Source organism: Ochotona curzoniae, unplaced genomic scaffold (genome assembly GCF_017591425.1).
Source record: "Ochotona curzoniae isolate NIBS_2020 unplaced genomic scaffold, NIBS_Ocur_1.0 contig_1014, whole genome shotgun sequence".
Lineage (NCBI taxonomy): Eukaryota > Metazoa > Chordata > Mammalia > Lagomorpha > Ochotonidae > Ochotona > Ochotona curzoniae.
In genome coordinates, this window is record NW_024464920.1 from 51,202,259 (window position 1) to 51,220,335 (window position 18,077).

Below are 18,077 nucleotides of genomic sequence, written 5' to 3' on the forward strand. Positions count from 1 at the left end.
GAGTTGGGTCGGAAGTGGCGCAGCTGGGACTCAAACTGGCACTCAGCAGCTTAACCCAGTGTACAGTGCCAGGCCCCAGAGAGAGTTCATAAAACGAAAAACAAAAACCAACCTGCTCTGGGTTGGGAGCCTGTGGACACGGGAAGCTGCCGGCATACAGAGGCTCTCCAGAAGGTTCCTGGAGAGGTGGACTTACGTCCCGTCCAACCACCTGGTACTGGGGGGATGGTACTGGGGGGATTGGGGGAGCGATAACCCTGGGGGCCTGCACCCACGTGGGAGACCCGCGTGGAGCTCCAGGCTCCTGGCTTCGGTTCAGCCCAGCCCTGGCTGCTGCGGGCAGTGGGAGGTATCCCTTCCCCTTTGTGTTCTAATAAAGTTTTTTTTAAAAAGAGATGTTTATTTTGGTGCAGGAATGTTTTAACCCATGTTCCCCACCCCGACACACACACAGTCCTTCATGAACAGGGGGAGCCCAGAGCCGGCGAGCCTGGCTCCCTGGCTCGGCGGCTACCTTTGCCGACAGCGGCCCTGTGTGGCAGCAAGAGCAGTGACCTTCGCCGCCCTCCATGGTCCCCAAGCTGTGGTCATGGGCACCTCGGGTTCAAGGGCAACTCGGGGGGGGCGGTGCCTACGAAGGCTTCCTGCCACTGTGGTACATTCGAAGCCTTGGCCAGCTCTGCTGCGTACTCCAGGGACATGCTGGGTGACCCTGCCGTGGTCACAGGGGAAGGCCTGGCCACACACCTCCCACTGCCAGGGAGCTGGTACCATACCCAGCACACTTGAGAACCACCGGCAAGGAAGCATGGGGAGGCAGGCAGCTGGAGGGCCTGGTTCTCCTGCCATCTTGCCCACTGTACTCTCACGACATTTGGGCCCTGGCTGTCATCTCTGGGGCTAGGCAGTGTCTGAGGGGTCAGGGACTTGGGGTGCCCTCCAGGGGGCCTCCCTGTGTCGCTGGGTTATGGTGGCCAGTCAGTGCCCGTCTCTGAATAGTACCAGCCTGCTAACCAGTCTCAGGTTAGCAAAGGGCTGGTGGACGAGAGGGCGGGCCTCCCTGAACCTGGACACAGGCCCCTGTCCGCTCCCACACCAGCCCCTCCAGGCTCCCACGTCCTCCTTGGCTGAGCCCCAGCTGCTGCGAGTTTAGGTGGGTGACTGGATCACCAGGTGACAGTGGCCTCTCCAGGCCAGGTGCGAAGGGCGGCCCTTTCCGCATAAAGCTCCCGGGGGAGGGGGGCGTGGGGCTGTGGCCTCCTGTCCAGGACAGCCCCTGGCAGGGCTGAGGCTTGGGGAGAGAAAGTGATCCTCCCGGGGTCAGCCACCAGGCCAGGGTGCAGCTGGAGCAAGCCCTGGGCGCTCCAGCCGTCCTGCCTGGTGCTGTCTGGGGTGGGCGTGGGGAGTGGGGTACAGGGGGTGAGCAAGGGAATTTGTGGGGTCCCTTCCCCAAGGGCCTACTGTGCTGGACATCACAGAAGAGGCTGCCCTGGACATGACCTGTGCTTGCAGATGGACTCTGTTCTCCGTGGGCCTGGACCTCAACCCTTGCCTGCTTCTCCAGGCTTGGGTATCTGTCCTGCTCTGTGGCCAGGCCCCCGACAGGCAGCGCTCTGGGCAGGATCTGCAGAGCTGCGGGGGTCTCATGGGCAAGCTGGATGTGGCTGACCTCAGTGGGAGCAACAGGTGCCTTGGACAAGCATGGGGAGGGCAGGAGAGGAGCAAGAGAGGAAGAGAGGAAATGAGCCAGGGTGTGACAGGAGGAGCTGTCCCCAGTGGGAGGACGGCTCAGAGGGCAGGCAGCCTGGGCCTGTCCCCACCTGGGCCTGTACCCAGCGTGACTCCTTCTCCCAGAATGGGGCCCTGTGCTCTGGGCCTCAGTAGAGCCTGGTTCCCCAGTGGGAGGCCCAGACACTGGGCCATACACCTGGAGTTAGAGCAAGGTAGGTGTCTTTGGCCAAAGTTTTATCCAACAGTACCACGAGGGCAGCATAAGGGACCATAAGGGTTAGCAGTTTCCAGGCCCCCACCAGGGTTATGCAAGCTCGGCTAAGCCATCAGGTGGGGGGTCTGCCGGTACCCCCTAAACCACTTTAGCCTGACTTCAGGGGCACACAAGAGGAGACCCAGGCACCGGGAGACTCCTGGTCCCCTCCACGGGCCTCGGCTCTGGTGGGCACAGCCAGAAGGGCTCAGGTCAACTGTGGCTTAGGACCCCAGTGAGACCACCAGAGGGCGCCTAGCACCCAAGGAAGCATTTCACCGCTGGAAGGCTTGGCACCCGGCAGAGCCCGGGGCCTCCTGGAGGTGGTGTCCTCCAAGCCAAGCAGGCTGCTGGCCAGCACAAGATCCACTGGGCCTGCAGGACAAGGCAGCAGGCAGGGCTCCACCCATTCTATCCCAGCTTCAGCTTGTATACCCCAGGCCAACACTGACATGCAGCTCCTGCTGTGCCTCTGCTGGGGCACCTGCTGCCCCGCACCCCTGGCCCAGTGCCATCCGCGGTGGGGGCTAACCTGTCCTGGGATTGCTTGGACCACAAGGGGCTCCTTAGCAAGGTATGTCTGTGCCAGAGGGGAGGCCGTGGGGAGACCGAGGGCACAGGGCAGGAAGGGCTGCCTGGCTCCGTGCTGGGCTCCCGTTCCAGTGTTCCCATCTGCCACCCAAGCCTGTGCCCAGATCTACTCCTGGCAAAGTGGGGCTGGTGGCGGCAGTTGCCCCAGGGACCTTCAGTGCCTGGGTCTCTCCCACCCCACCCCATGCCCTCTCCTTGCCACAGCAAGAGGCAGAGGGAATGCTGTGGTCCCATGGTACTGCAGGCCTGGGGCTCCAGGACTCAGTGCAGGGGCATGGCCTGGCAGAGAGCCTCTGCTGGGCAGCCTCCCAGGAATGGTTGTACTGCCCGGCATGACCCAGGCCAGGGACACCAAGAGGTGCCCAGAGACCTTCCCAAGGGCACGCAGAGCCTGCTGCTGACGCCTGCCTCCCCAAGGTCCCTCCCCATCACCCCTCGCCTCGGGCTCTGCTGCTCCTGCTAACCAGCCTGGGGCCAACGCGGGATGGGGGCATTGCTGCTCCTGCCGCCCTCTGCAGTGGGAGGGCAGGCTCCCATTTCACAGATGTGTAAGCTGAGGGCCTGGTGAGAAGCAGTGCTGATGGGAACAGCTCTGTGGTCTGTGGCCTTGAGGGTGGCAGCCGCGTGGGTCCTAGTGCCGTGGACAATGTGCTTGGGAACGGCGACTCTTCCGAGCAGACCTGGCGCTCCGTGCTTGAGCCCCGCATCACGCACGTGGCGAGCCCGTCTGAACCAGTGCTCCAGCTGGGCACGCACTGGGGGGAACTGGGGTGTGTGCGGCCCACGGCCCCGCAGGACCATCACACATGAGGAGCGTCTGCCCACACGTGGTGCTGTGCACGAGGCACAGGGGCCTCGTGATGTGCCAATACACAGGCCACACCTGGGCCCAAAGGTGCCGTGCCCCTGCATCCTGCTCAGCTAGCGCCCTCTAACCTCCCTGACACGAGAACCCGTGTGTGCATGTGTGTCCGTGTCCATGCATGTGTGTGACATGGGCAGGCGTGAGGCTGCAGACCGGGCCTGGTGGGATCCAGCTGCCCACAGCTGGGGAAGCCTCAGCGGGATGTGGGGAGCCCTTCTCAGGACGGTGTGCTGTGGTGGCTGGAGAGGGTGGCCAGCTGTGACACGCAGCTCAGTGCCCGTGCCCTGCCATCCCAGAGCAGTGTCCTGTGGGAGACACTCCGTGGAGATGCTGGTGTCGGAACCTCCTGCGGCGTCCCCCGCTCCTTGTGCCCAAGTCTGTCAGTGTCACAGCGGTGGTGGGTGGGAGTGGTGCTTTACTCCCTCGTTCTTGTTCTCATCGTGTGTGCACACACACACACACACACGCACACACGCACACGCACACACACGCACACACACACGCACACACGCACACGCACACACACGCACACACACGCACATGCACACACACACGCACACACACACACACGCACACACGCACACACACGCACACGCACACACACACGCACACACACACGCACACGCACACACACGCACACACACACACGCACACACACACGTGCACACGCACACACACACGCACACGCACACACACACGCACACACACACACGCACACACACGCGCGCACACACACACGCACACGCACGCACACGCACACACGCACACACACACACGCACACGCACAGGCATCAGAGGCAGGAGTGCGACCCAGGACACAGCTGGGAGGCCCACCCAGAGGAGGTGGCACAGGCAGTCCTTCATGGGGAGGACAAGCAGCGGTCGCGCCGTGGAATGGTCATGGTTGGGTCAGTTCTAGATGCTGCACCCTGGGCTCTGCCGGGCCTGCCAGCCTGCTGGCCATGCGGGGCTGGTGGACGCAGCAAGACAGAGCAGGTGGGATGAAAGATGGTCAGGGCCAGAGTGGCGGTGTGGGCTGTGCTGTTGATGGTGACCCCTCATTGACCTTCCAGGAGCCCTCTTCTCACCGAGAGAAGCCAGGGCGCAGAGGGGTCAGGGCCAGTAGGTCACTGGCCATGTGGAGTCACAGTTCAGGGGACACATGCTGCCCTGGGGAGGCAGGCAGGGGCTCACTGGCAGGGCACTGCCCGTGGCCTCCAACTGGGCCCTCCTCAGCTGACTTCCCGGGCTGCCCTCCAAGGGGGGCAGGGGCAAGTGAGTGCGAGGGCCACAGGCTCACGGTGGCAGGGGAAAGACAAGATACGTCTTGCTGTGTCCGTTTGCTGGCAGGAGCCCACCCCGTCTCCCACTCAGCAAGAAGCCAGGGTGCATTAGCAAAAGCCCACTGATGGGAGGGTAGCACCAAGAGGGATGGAGCTGAGCCAGCATGAAGGGGAAGGTGGCACATGTCCCTTGCCCAGCCAGGAAGAATGCAGGGCTGGCTGCCAGCCCCAAGGGCACAGGAGGCGAGGTGGCTCTTAGCTGCTGTGACTGCCCTGGCCTAGGAGGGCAGCTGAGTCCCCACGTGCTCCGAGGCTGATGGGGGGGCGGCCCCAGGCAGGCCCCCTGAAGAGCCCTGGGCCGTGAGCGGGCAGCACCTGCTGCTCTGAAGGGACGGTCACGTGTCTGCCCTCCTTGATCTGGTGTGCCTGCTCTGGCAGCCACCATCAGGGACACGTCCTGGTCCCACTCCCTGGCACCACAGAAATCCGAGCCGCAGGCACGCTTGTGATCTGCCTGCCTGGCCTCGTGTTTCAGTCAAGAATGGGCACAGGGCAGCCATAGCTGTCCAGGGTCACGGGCCTGAGCAGTGGTGGCCCAGGGGACGTGCATGCTGCGGGTGGAGGAGACTCCGCAGGCCAGGCCACCCAGGTTTGCAGCCTCAGCTGCTGGGGACAGGGCCCGCCATGCCCTGCCTGTGACGGGTCCTTCCTTCCCCACCTCCCTACGTGTCTGAGCTCCTCCTGTCACCCTGCCCAGGAAGAGAGGCAGCAACCTGCTTCCCACTGCACTGGGGCACACTGGGGCATGCTGGGGGCACAATGGGGCACACTGGGGCACACTGGGGCATGCTGGGGCACACTGGGGCACGCTGGGGCATGCTGGGGCACGCTGGGGCACGCTGGGGCATGCTGGGGCACACTGGGGCACGCTGGGGCACACTGGGGCACACTGTCCCGGCTGGTGCAACCAGGTGTGCAGGGGGCAGCTGAGCCATGGGAAGCAGATGTCCGTGCTGACCCAGCACCTGCCACGCCATGAGAGGCGGCCTGGGGCAGTGGACCAATTCTCCCTCCATCATAAGCAACATTTTTTGGATTAAAAATCAACTGTTTAAAGTGACATTAAAGCATCAAAGAGTTGGCAAATTGGAAGGGAAACTCCAGGCCTCGTTCTAGAATGAGAATCAGGGCTGCACTGGCATTGCAGGAAGCCGAAAGTGGGAGGCCGTGGGTGCCCCTTGACCCGAGGGTGTATGCCCACCTGACAAGGTGGGGCCCTTGGCACGCAGGTGTGCCAGCAGAAGTCGGGGTGTGACAAGCCTCACAGGAGAATGAGATAGATGCCAGCTGACCTGCCAGTCCAGTGGGAGGGGCCTCCACACGGAGGGGAATGGAAAGGGTTGAAAGCCAAGTTCAAGTGCACAGCAGTGGCCCCCATCTCTGGGCAGTCCCTGGGCTCGGCTCAGCCATGCAGCTGCCAGGAGCTTCTGACCCAGGCCTGGGTCTCAAGGTGTGCTGGGCCGGTGGGCGGTGCAAAACCAGACAAGGACACTTCAGAATGTTCCTGAAGAGTGGCATGGAAAACTGAACTTCTTAATTTTTTTAAAAAAATAATTTAAGCCTTTAAAAATATCTGATAGAAATTCAAATTTGTGGGACCAGCGTGATAGCCTAGCGGCTAAAGTCCTCACTCAACCTTGCATGCACCGGGATCCCATATGGGCACCTATTCGTGTCCTGGCTTCTCCACTTCCCTTCCAGCTCCCTGCCTGCAGCTCGGGAAAGCAGTGGAGGACGGCCCAAAGCACTGAGACCCTGCACCCGTGTGGGAAGAGCTGCAAGGAGATCCAGAAGAAACACCTGGCTCCTGGCTTCGGATCGGCTCACCTCTAGCCATTGTGGCCACTTGGGAAGTGAGCCAGCAGATGGAAAATTTTTCTGTTTTTCCTTCTATCTGTAAAATCTGATTTCCAATAAAAACAAATAAATCTTTACTTTTTTAAAATTTAAATTCATGCACACAAAAAAGTTCAAGGAAAATATGTCCTGTGAGAAACTTGCTTATAGATTCCAGAACTTTCGCCCCAACATAAGCTCATCTTTTATTACTATTTTTCTACGATTTTTTTTTTCACTTCAAGAGGCAAAGAGGCAGACAGAACCCCTAAGTGCTGGTTACAGATGCCTGCAAGGGCCAGGACTGGGCCAGGCTGAAGCCAGGAGCCGGGGTCTCCCAGGGACTTGAGCCACCTGCTGCTTCCCACGATGCCCAGTAGTGGGAAGAGGGCTCGAAACCAGGAGCTCTGGGTGGCAATTCTGCCCAAATGCCTGCCCCTCCCCCACGATTGCTCCATCAGCCCCCTCGTCCCCAAGAATGCAAAGCTAATCTAAGGATGAAGGTGGGGGTTGGCGGAGAGGGGGGAGTCAGCCACCCCTGGTAGGGTAGCACTAGCTGGGCAGGCAGTGCCTCTACCCAGGAGCAGGACACGCATGTCCACCACTCACAGGTCTCTTCAGAGGCACCAGGCTCCGGTGCTGGCGGGCACCATGTCTGACCGGCAGAGGGCCGGTCGGGAGCAGGCGTGGGTGTCACCCAGGGAGGCCACGCTGACCATGCCATCTTGGAAGCAGTGAGCTTTCCATGCTGTCCTGACTTAGTGACTGTGGGAATAGGGACAGCGTGCCCTACCCTGTCCCCCCGGGCCGCTTGTCTGCGAGTCCCTCACCTGCACTTCGCAGCTGTCCGAGGGTCTGGCACACAGCCTGGCAGAGGTCCTGGTGCAGGGCCTGCTCCATGGTCACCCAGCCTCCGATGGCCTCTGACCAGCCTGTGGACTCTCATGTCCTTCCTGCCTCTGACCAGCCATGCACACTCTGCAGCTCACAGGCAAAGCTGCTTCCCCTGCCTGCTCTCCGCCCTGGGGTGCCCAATGGTGCCAGAGCCAGGCCCCGCGTGGGCACAGCTCCTGCAGGCTTTGTGCCCACACCCTGCTCCAGCCTTGTTCCAAGATGAAAATCAGGCATTGCATATTCACGCTGCAAGTCTCAACACAGCTCCCTGTGCTGACTGGAAAATAAGCTTTGCAAATCAAACCGAAGGAGAGGGTTGGGGCAGTGGGAGGGAAGTTCCCAAGGGCAGTAAACACAGCTCACCTGGGCGGGTGGGGGTGGGCAGCCAGAGCAAGGCCGCCCCCCTGCAGCAGGCCAGACACAGCTTGGCTAAGAGGGCCTTGGCTAAAGGATGTAGAGACAGCTGCTATGCTGGCGTGGCCAGGAAAGCAGCCGTCCGAAGTGGAGCATGCCACAGGGGCCCGTTTCCAGCCCAGCTCCCGCTCACTCACCTGCGAAGACAGTACATGGTGGCTCAAGTGCTCCAGCCCCTTGCGCCCGCGTGGGAGACTCGGAGGAAGCACCTGGGCGCAGGTTTTGGCCTGGTCCAGGGCTGGCTGCTGCCATCATCGTGGGAGTGAACCGGCAGATGGAAGACGTTTCTCTCTCACTCCTTGAAATAAATAAATAAATCTTTAAAACCAAAATAAAATGAAATATGAAGAACGCCACGGGGCACCAGGAAGCACCTGGGAAGGAGCTTAGAGGACAGGCTGGCAGTAAAAGCAGTCCCAGAGCCTGGCACGGCTTTGTCGGCCATGCTGCCCCCTCTCAGCACCCGGGACGGGACTCTTCGGGTTTGTGGGAAACGACGCCCACTGAGTTTGTTGTGGGTTCTGGTCTGTTCCTCCTGGGACACTGGGGACTCCAGTCCAGTCCCCTCCTCTGAGCCAGGGCTGAGCAGGACTCATGGGGTGTCTCTGCACTCCCCCCACCCTGGTCTCTGAAGGGTAGAGAGCTGGGTGGGCTATGGGAGTGCCCAACAGCCACAGACAGGCCAGCCCGGCAATCTGTGGTGCAAGAGCCACAGTGGCTGCCCCGGTGGTGGGCCTTGCAGAGAGAGGGCCCAGGCAGATAAGAGCAGCTGGGAGGTGCACCCCCTCACCTCCACCTCTGTGCCCTCCTTACTCCCACTTCTGCACCCCCTCACCTCCACTCTGTACCCCCACCCCACCTCTGCACCCCCTCACCTCCACTCTGCACCCCTCACCTCCACTCTGCACCCCCCTCCACCTCTGCACCCCCTCACCTCCACTCTGCACCCCCTCTCCACCTCTGCACCGCCTCACCCCCACCTCTGCATCCCCTCACCTCCACTCTGCACCCCTACCCCACCTCTGCACTCCCTCTCCACCTCTGCACCCCCTCACCCCTGCCCTTAGCCGCAGAGGTTCCTTCAAGGGCCCATGTTTGTCTCTCGGTGTTAAATCCAGCCACACATGACAGGGTGGTGAGCACCTGGAGATCCCAGCAGGTCCCTCTGGCCTGTGCAATGGACTGGATAAAAGCCATTCACAAAACACCTGTAGCTGGCTGGGAAGGGACAGTGTCCACCCCCAGCAGGGCCACTGTCTCCTGGAGGAGCTGGGAGGCCACATCCCTGACCTACCCGAGAGACAGAGGCCAGCAGCTGGCCTGGTCCACGTGGAGCTAAATCCTGTCTACTAGTCTACGGAGTTGGGTGTCCTTGCTGGCAATGGCTGCTGTGCCTACAGAAGGCTGTAAAGCCTGCACGCCAAATGTTGTGCCAAGTTTCACACAGGTGACACAGCGGGCTAGCCCATTGTGTGTGTTCGTTACCAAGCTGATACAGCCTGAATCCCTCCTTGTGAAGCCGGACTCTCCACCAGGCCATAAGGCCCTGCTGGCCAGGCCTGTCTACATGCGTCCCGTCCTACAGCTGTCTCGCTAGGAGGTCTGTCACCCCGGCCCTTGGCTTGCTCCTCTGTGGGACAGAGGTGGCCTAACTTCCTGCTCTGTGCCCAGAGGCCTCAGCTGCCCTGGTCAGGAGGGCAAGTATCCCAGGGCAGCCAAGGGCCTTGTGTCCTGGGACCCGGGACTGGCCTGGGGACCTGCTTAGCCTGGCCTCTCTGGCCACAATGTCCCTGCTGTAATAACAAACCTCTAGGGACAGCTTCAGATGGGGAAACGTGCCCAGGGACCCAGGACGGCATGGAAACACATGTCCCAAGCACCCGGAGCCTTGGGCGCCTGCTCGGTGCTCTTACAGGTGGCATTTCGGAGCTGTTGTACCATCCCCGTTCCATCAACACTGACGGGGGGAGAGGCAGAGGGAAGGATGGCCTGCTGGGAGCTGGGCATGGAGTAACCGACCCTTGCAGGCTGGGTGCCAGGCCAGGTTTCTGACAGCCACTTCTGTCCCTCACCCAAAGGGGCATCCCGGAAGCAACACCCCTGGGAGGTGGGCAACAGGTGTACAGCCGAGACTGGCCAGAGTGCCCGCTTCGTGCGACCCTCAGGACACCCAGGAAGGCGTGCTGAGAAGCAGCTTGTGGTTAGCAGTGACGTCCCCCCACAGACATCTAGCGGAAAGGCTAGCCAGTGTGTGCTAAAACCCTGGAACCTGGGAGCTCACGGCTGCCACATCCCACGCCTGCTGAGCCCAGGCGCCTGGGAGGGCAGACGCTGTGGGGCTCCTGTGCACCTCCCTAATGTTATAAAACATTTTCATTTATATAAGGTGAACAGATGTCATAAAGCAGTTTGAGAACATACTGACATTTCCTACGCTAGCCTCCTCCCTTTCAGATTTTGTCTCTCTTTTTTAAAAATTGTTTTTACTTAAAAGGCGTATTTACAGAGAGGAGAGACAGGTGTATCTTCCATCTGCTGGTTCACTCCCCAAGTAGCCACAATGGCCAGAGCTGAGCTGATCCAAAGCCGGGAGCCAGGAGCTTCTCTCAGGCCTCCCTCGCAGGAGCAGGGTCAACGCTTGGGCCGTCCTCCACTGCTTTCCCAGGCCGCAAGCAGGGAGCTGGATGGGAAGTGGAGAGGTGGGACACGATCCAGAGCCCATGTGGGATCCTGGCAACTTCAGGCAGATGTTTAGCGTGCTGCACTCAGCACCAGCACCTGATTTTTTTCCCCCCAGTTTCCACAATGACATGCATACACCTTCACAATGGTAACTCTAAGCCTGTCCCATCACCTGGTGGCACAGGATGGAGGGCGGCCCACTGCAGGAGACACACACACACACACACACACACACACACACACACACACACACACACTGCAGGAGACACACACACACACACACACACACACACACTGCAGGAGACACACACACACACACACACTGCAGGAGACACACACACACACACACACACACTGCAGGAGACACACACACACACACACACTGCAGGAGACACACACACACACTGCAGGAGACACACACACACACACTGCAGGAGACACACACACACACACACACTGCAGGAGACACACACACACACTGCAGGAGACACACACACACACACACACACTGCAGGAGACACACACACACACTGCAGGAGACACACACACACACACACAGCAGGAGACACACACACACACACACACACACTGCAGGAGACACACACACACACTGCAGGACACACACACACACACACACACACTGCAGGACACACACACACACACACACACACACACCCCTGCATGGGGACGCCTCCATCCCCACATGAACATGTGGGCCATCCAGAGCAGAAAGTCTACCTGTTGGAGAACCTACACAGACACGGGGTGGAGCGTTGACAGCCGCTCTGGAGGTGACCCAAGGACTGGCCACGACAAGCTGGTGGTCACAGTTCGTGGGGGTTGCCAGGCGCAAGCGTGGCAGGGTGGGCCAGAGACGCCGCAGCTGCGGCCCACCTACAGCAACTTGGCGGGGCCGAGCGGCCCGAACCCCGGAGCCCCGCTGCCCCCTGCGCCTGCTCGGGCGGGCGCGCCGTGCTCTCCGGGCGCAGCGCGAGGCGGGCCAGGCCAGGGGCGCCCGGCGGTCCACGGGCCTCGCTGGGCGCAGCGTCGCCCCTCAGCCTGCCCGCCCCGTCCTCGTCGCCCTCGTCGCGCCCGGCGCCCCGCGCCCTCCCGGCCCAGACCACCCGGTCGCGCCGTGCGCAGCCGGGCTCCGCCAGCCCGGCCCGGGCGCACGGCGGGACCGATGTCCGCGCGGCGACCTTGGGCCTCCGTCTCCCGGCTCGGCGGCCGCGGGGCGCACCGGGGGAGTCGCCGGGGCCGCCCGGTCCCGCCCCCGCCGGCGGCCAATCGGGCGCCGCCGTCCGGGGGTGCGTCCCGCGCGGGCCGCGGCCGGGGGGTCCGAGGCGGGGCTTCCGGGTCGGCGGCGCGCGGCCGGACCGGGCGGGGGCGGCGCCGGGCAGGGCCGGGACGCGGCGGCCCGGGGCGCGGGCGGAGGCGGCCGCTGGAGCCCGGCCTGGCGCCGCCTCCCCGCCTCGGCGCTCGGCCCGCGGACCCAGGTGCCGGGCGGGTGGCACGCGCGCGCGCGGGGTCCGCTCGCGGGCCGGGCCTGCGGTGCCCGGGGCCGCGAGGGCGGCGGACGCGGGCCGGAGGGGCCGGGCGGCGCATGCGCGTGGCCCGGGGGCGCGGGGCGAGGACACTGTCCGGGGACCCGTGCGGGGTCCCGGGGCTGCCCGCGCTCGGTGCCCCGCCGGGCGCTCGCGACCGTCGGCGGAGTCGGAGACCGCCCGTCGCCGGGGGCCTTTGGCGTCCCGCTGGGAGAAGAGGCCCGCGGCGGCGGGGACTCGCCGTGGAGTTCGGGTGTCACCCTGGGGCGCTTGAGAGACTCCCAGAGACCCCCGAGGCGAGGTAACTCCGTGCCCAGGACAGACCCGCCCTGTCACCCGCCCGAGGCCACCTTGCGCTGGGGCAGCCAGGGGCTCCCCGCAGGCTCCGCAGGACAGCGCACTGCCAGCTGGGTGGGGACAGATGGAGGTTGGGGACGGGGAGGAGTGGTCAGGTGCACTGCACGCCCACCCCAGCCGGCCGGGGACCACAGGGCGCTCACGCACACACCCAAACTCTTGTTAAAAGTTAGAGGAGGCGATGTGCCCCGTGTCAGGTGTTTTCCAATAAGTCATTTACGGCACTGAGTGGGGCGCCCTGACGTCCGCCACCCCAAACCCAGGGAAGTGCAAGAGGCTTGGCGCCTGGCAGGGCTGGTGGGGGGCTGATGGGGGGCTGATGGGGGGCTGGGCTGTGCTGACAGGGACCCGGCACGACCTAGAGCCACCCTGGGAGAAGCCGGGGTCACCGTGACTTTGTCCTTGTGTGTGGCGGTTGTTGGGGGGCATCCAGGGGACACGTTGTAACCGGCTTGTCCTGTTCCTTCCCAGCCAGGGCTGGAGTCCCGGACCCGGCCCCTGGGAGATGTGACAGTCAGTGGCCGGACCAGCCCAGACCCACACCCCAGGTAAGCCGAGGTGTAACCGTGCTAGCCTTGCTCTGTCTTCGGGCTGCCGGCTGGCGACCTGGGGGTTAATGTTTTCTTTGTGATGCAATTGGAGAGTGGACAGCCTGCAGGGACGGTCTTGCCGAGGCTGGGGGCCGTGACTGACCTGCCAAGGGCTCCCTTTGGGTTTGGCTGCTGGTTGCAGGGGTTTGAGAAGGTCATGTGACTTGGAGCTGCCCTGTTGTGGCACCATGCTGCAGGTGGCTTTTGCAGAACAGAGGTCGGCCGGGGGCTGGGTTGGCTCCAGGGAGCCGGCCAGGCAGTGAAGGGTCTGTCCAGCCGCCACTGCGGCCTGCCCACCGGGCAAAGGCAGCGAACGAACAGCAGAGAAGGGTGTTTCGTGTCTGCCCCAGGCGGCACTCCCTGGTGTGTGTGAGAGACGAGGTGTCTCAGTGCCATGTTCTGTCCCCTGCCGTAGACACTTGGGCCACAGACGCTGTCCAGGAATGTGCTGAGCGGGACATCCTGTGCGTGTGTGTGGCTGGTGACCAGGGCCTTCTTAATAAATGTCCTGTCGAAAAACAAGCGTCCGTGACCGTGTGTCTTTGGCTGTTGGAGGCAGAGCCTGCGGGGCGAGCCCTTTTTCGCTTGCCCAGACGGCAGGTGGGACCGGCAGCATCTCGTCCTGTCCTCAGTGGGCAGCCCGATGGCTGGGTGTGGGGACTGGAGGGGCTGGGCGTTGGGCGGCTGGGCGTCAGGTCCCTGTGCACTCCCAGGAGTGTTTCACGGGTCTGTCGCTTCAACCTTGTTCATTCCATGGAAGGGGCCGGCTGGGGAGACCTTGGCAGACACTTGGAATCTGCAGCTTGGCAGGAGGAAGGTTCTGAGAGAAGGACGAGGTGGGAGAGGCTGGCGTACTCGGGGGAGTGTCTGTGTCACTGGCAGAAAGGGGGTGCTGGCGTCCCTCCCCCAGGCCAGAGGTGGATGTGTCCCAGGCTGACTGGCGACGTGGAGGAGGAGCCCGTGCAATGCCTTGCCCTGGCTGCTCAGCCCCTGGCCATCCTGGCAGCTGTGTGTGTTTGGAGGGCCGTGTGCAGCCAGAGGAAACGTCTCCGAGGTGTTGGTTTGCGTCAAGAGCAGGCAGCTTTGGAAAAGGCGTTTTTAGGGCGTGAATGGCCAGCTTGGCCCACAGTCACTGGAGACCCCCAAGCCTTGTCGTCTACCAGGCAGCCTCCTTCCTGATCACGCAGCAGGTGTGCACAGAGTCCTGGGCTGCTGCCCGCCTCCCCTCCTTGGCTGGCTCTGACCACCGACCCCTTGGCCCCATCCGTGATCTGACTTTTTGTTGTCACTTTGACCTGGCCAGCCAGGATCCTCCAGCAGTCAGTGGAGCTGTGGCTCCTGTTGGTTTTGAACATGAGGCTGGCTTGGTGGCGTGTCTTGCCTGTGTCTGCCTGCCCTAGAGGGACCTGGCCGCTGAGCTCTGGCTGGGTGCTGCCCACCTCAGGACCTCTGCTGGGTCTGACTTGCTCCCACCCAGGGTCCAGCTCACTGAGGGCAGTGTTGGGCACGCCTGTGTGCTTGGCATTCACCATAGGTGTTCATTGAGGCAACAACCAAGAGAGTTAATTCAGCAACAGTTTAGTGCCAGGCTTCCAAGGGACTCCTCTGTGGTGGGAGCTGGCTGGGGACGCCAGAGCAGAAGTGGACAGGCACCCGGGCATGCAGCTGGCTGCTCGCCCCGTCCCACGGCCCTGCGGCTGAGGCCTGCTTTCTAGTGTCCTGGGCAGGTATCCCCACAGGGCAGCCCAGGACTGCCGTCAACGATGATGCTGGGAGGGCAGTAGTTGCAACAGAAATGACTTGGTTGGGAACTGAATTTGGCGGATGTTGCACATTAGACTTGTGCTGAGATGGCTGAGGAGCTGTTGGAATAAAGTGCTATTTTATGTTTTTGGTAAATTATACATATTTATTCCAGAAGCAGGAACCACAGGGGCAGTGAGAGTGTTCCTCCACTGGGACCCCACCCCCAGATGCCCATGCAGCCTGGGCTGTGCCAGGGTGCTCCGGCCAGGTCTTCCAAGTGGACGGCAAGTGCCCAGACAGCTGAGCCGCCGCTGCTGCCTCCCAGGCTTGGGTGGGTAGGAAGCTAACTTGGGAGCCAAGGCAGGAATGGGACCCCAGCGTTCCAAGCTGGAATGTGAAGCAGGGAGACTGTGGCTGGACTCCTGGAGTCTACCACAGAGGCTGGCTTCACTCTACTGGTTTAAAAAAACATTCATTGAGTGGTTGAAACATTTGCTTTGTTTGTTTGAGAGGCAGTGTTACAGAGAGGTCTCACATTCTCTGGTTCACTCCCCAAACAGCCCATTGGGCCAGTGCTGGGCCAGGCTGAAGCCAGGAGCCTGGAACTCCATCCGGGTCTCCTGTGGGTGCAGGGACCCAAGCTCTTGGTTCATCTTCCACTGTTTTTCCAGGTGCCTTAGTAGGAAGCTGGGTAGAAAGCAGAGTGGCCGGGACTTGAACCTGCTCCCTACATGGGATGCTTGGCCCACTGTGCCTTTGCTGTTTTCAGTTTTAGAGTCGGTGAGGTGCCAGGTCTCCTTACACCTGTTTCTAAGGCATGCAGCCTTGGCGAGGTCTCCGTGCAAGGACAAGCGTCACAAGCAGTGACCTGGGGGTCAGTGCAGGGCTACGTCCCCTTCTTGGTCAGCTGGGGTCAGTGGTCTGTCCAGTGCAGAGTGGCGCTGTTGGGGCAAGCTCTCTTCTTCCCCCACTGTGAGAAGTGGGGTGCTGCTGTGGGAGCCTGCTGTTCTAGCCATACTGAGCCTGCGGCCTGGCGAGTGTCGCCTGTTCCCGCCATCCACTCACCTTCCGTCCTGGTTTTCTATCTGCAGTGCAGGTTTCCATGTGGTTGGTTTGTATCTGAAGGCCCTAGATGTGCACCAGAGCCAGGGCCGGGCCAGGCCGGAGCGATCAGCCGGGAACTCCATTTGGTCACAGCAGTTCCCAGCCGGGGACAGTGGTCATGGAGAGCTGTCTGGCACAGGGCGGGTGGCAGGGAGCAAAGGCCTTGGGCACCAGCTGCTGCCTCTGAGAGAGTCAGCAGGAAGCAGGGCTGGGACACAGGCTCCCCATGTGGGGTGTGGGGGTGCTAGCCCCTGGGTCAGACACACACTACCCTCTCCGTCTGTTGTGATGGACGTGACCGTGGCTCAAGGGCCTTTGTTGGGACAGTCTAAGCGTGCTGTGAGTGCGGCCCCTTGGTGTGGAGGGCAAGCGTCTGTGTCCCTCATCCTTGGCCTCCTGGTTCATGATGACTGGATGTGGCTCCGTGTTGCAGTTACCTTTCCTTGGGTCCACTTGGGAACTGCTGCCGAGCCTGTCCCCAGATCTGGGCGAGGGACCTGGTCGCCTGTCCTCACAGCCCTCAGATTCCCAAGCAGCAGGCACCCACGGCCTTGGGGCCTGACCTCGCGTCGCTTTATTGCTTTAGAAAGTATAGTTGCTGGGACTATATAGGCTCAAAAACCAGCCTGCTGTTGTCCAGTTCCTGCTGTAAAGATAAGCCTGGGATGAGGCTGTAGCCTGTGGCGACAAGGCAGGCTGCAGTGCCTGCGTCCAAGGCAGGAGTGCCTGAGTAGGCGTGCCGGTTCCACTGTCCCGCTATTGTGTACCCTGGGAGGCAGCGGTGACAACTCAGGCCGGAGAAGCTGGCAGGGTTTGTGGCCTGCAGCCCGGCCAGCTCTGTGGCAGGTGTCTGCTCCGTCTGTTTCAGTCTCTTGCTTTCTCTTTCACTCTGTGTCTGTCTGATCCATTGTGTTCCAAGAGGCGTCCTGACAGGGACACACCATTGAGAGGTAACTGTCCATCTGTGCACATGTGGGTGGGAGAGCCTGCTGGAAGGGGGGAGGCAGGCTCCACTGCTGCAGAAGCCGCACCCCTGCAGGGAAGGCCTGGATGACAAAGGACCGCTGGGGCAGGACTGCTGCAGCGTATGCAGGGTAGGGTCCCTGGGAACCCAGGCGCTCACTGCTAGTGTGGTCACAGCAGTTCCCAGCTGGGGACAGTGGCCATGAGGAGCTGTCTGTCACGGGGCGGAGGCCCCGTGTGTGTGGACAGAGCACAAGTGCCGTGGGCCGTCAGTTGGAAAATGTTTTCCTGCCGCTCTGCCCGCGCACCCTTCTCTTTGCTTAGACACAGAAAGTCGGTGTTGGCGTGTGGGTCAGAGGCCGAAGCAGCGGTGAATATTTAACCACGTCCAAGGACAGCTGATAATCTTCAGTGCCCACGGAGGCACCAGATGAGCAAAAACAAGAGTCCAGAGGGAGGACGCTGTTAGGGAGCAGCCATGTCCACGGTTACTTCGTGCATGGAACCTCGCGGCAGATGAGTTTGAAAGTCGGAGAGGCACACAGCCCCTGCCCTCAGCCCCCTCTGTTGGCTGCCTCGTCCCCAGACGCCCAGGAGCCAGGAGCTCCATCTCGGTCGCCCCTGGGTGACTCCCTCCCAGCCAGACCCACCTGCTCTGGTGTGGGACACAGGTGTCCAGACATCTGAGCACCCAGAGATTCCTGCCAGTAGGTGCTCAGGACTGGCCAGGTACCCTTAGCAGGGGCTTACCTCAAGGTTAACCAAGTGGTACCTCCCCCTTGGAGCCTGACTGGATGCACTCCCTACCCCCAGTCCTCAAACATTTGCTGGCTAAACCCCTGCTATGCACCAGGTACCAGGAAGGCAGCCACAGGACTGCAGACCCAGCTCCCAGCTCTCCCTGAAGTATGTGGACCCTTGCTGGAAGCATAGTGTGTTGGAGGAGAGATCCTGGGGCATGCACACAGCAGCAGGGAGCACAGTGCTGGGGGATCCTGGGATGAGCACACAGGAGCAGGGAGCACGGTGCTGGGGGATCCTGGGATGAGCACACAGGAGCTGGGAGCACGGCGCTGGGGGATCCTGGGATGAGCACACAGGAGCAGGGAGCACGGTGCTGTGGGATCCTGGGATGAGCACACAGGAGCTGGGAGCACGGTGCTG

The 18,077-nt window shown here is 61.9% G+C and overlaps 1 protein-coding gene across 1 annotated transcript in view; it reads left to right on the forward strand.

Moving 5' to 3' along the window:
• The first annotated feature begins 12,380 nt into the window (after nt 1–12,380).
• PPARA (peroxisome proliferator activated receptor alpha) overlaps nt 12,381–18,077 on the forward strand; it is a 36,443-nt gene continuing 30,746 nt past the window's right edge. Inside the window, exons 1-2 of the mRNA XM_040987461.1 lie at nt 12,381–12,454; nt 12,982–13,058. The gene's annotated coding sequence lies outside the window, so the exon portion shown is untranslated. The remainder of the gene's footprint in view (nt 12,455–12,981; nt 13,059–18,077) is intronic.